The following is a 1,038-nucleotide window of genomic DNA, read 5'->3' as shown; positions in this document are numbered from 1 at the left end:
ACTTTTGTAATACAGAAACCCCTTGAAATCTATATTTTTATTTTTGCAATTTAATTGATTAAATATGATACGGAAATAAGAATAATTCAAAATAAACCGGTTTATTTACAGTTTTCATGGAATCATGCATTATTTCCCTCTCTAAATGACACATTTGCTAACAAGCAATATTGTCAAATATCTCATTAAATAATCAATTGAGTATTATTGTTAGTTTCTGTAATAAATAATTGTACAATACTGTTCCCATATATGAAGAAAGAATTCAATAATACATTTGTGTTCCCTAGAGGGAGGCCTTTGTTCTACTGAGCCTAAATGCATATATCTTGAAAGATTAGAATAAATCCCATGCGTGGGTGAATTAGTTTGTCATAATTTGTTATTTTATTATATTTTCACAATTTGCAAACAATCATTTTCACAAAAAACTACATTCAAAGCAGTTTGCATAAGCGTCAATTGAGTATAATGGCCTGAGCGAAAACTGATTCAAACAGCTGCATTCTTGGTATCGTTGAGAAGCTCAATGAATAATTAGTATCATGAACAGCATAGCAATCAATGATAAGATTGTTATTTCATGAAATCAAACATATTCTAGTTATACGATAGACACTCAGGTATTAATAAATGTTGACAGCTACAGCTGGAGAAATGCAATTCTACTGGTCGAACAAATGAAATAAACTAATAGGAAACTAATAAATGGAAAATTTTATGGGCATTTCAAACCGTTCTGAAACAATTTCTATAAATTTATTCCAAATGGACGGAAAATGAAGAAAAATCGACTTGCTCAAAACAAAGAAATATTGCACAAGAGTTCGCAATTTCAACGAATATCTCACGATAATGCAACACACGTTTCCTATATCAAAATTCAACTATCCTGGGGCCGTTTCAAGGGAGTTCCAGATGGGATGCTTTCCTGTGTATTAAGAGAGGCGCATGCAAAATTTAGAGTCCATTTATTCAACAGTTCGGGTTACTTTGCCATGGAACTTTCCAGAACGTCAACTTTATCAAACTTTAGCA

Source organism: Trichinella spiralis (assembly GCF_000181795.1).
Source record: "Trichinella spiralis strain ISS 195 chromosome Unknown Scfld2, whole genome shotgun sequence".
Lineage (NCBI taxonomy): Eukaryota > Metazoa > Nematoda > Enoplea > Trichinellida > Trichinellidae > Trichinella > Trichinella spiralis.
This window is presented reverse-complemented; position numbering follows the sequence as displayed.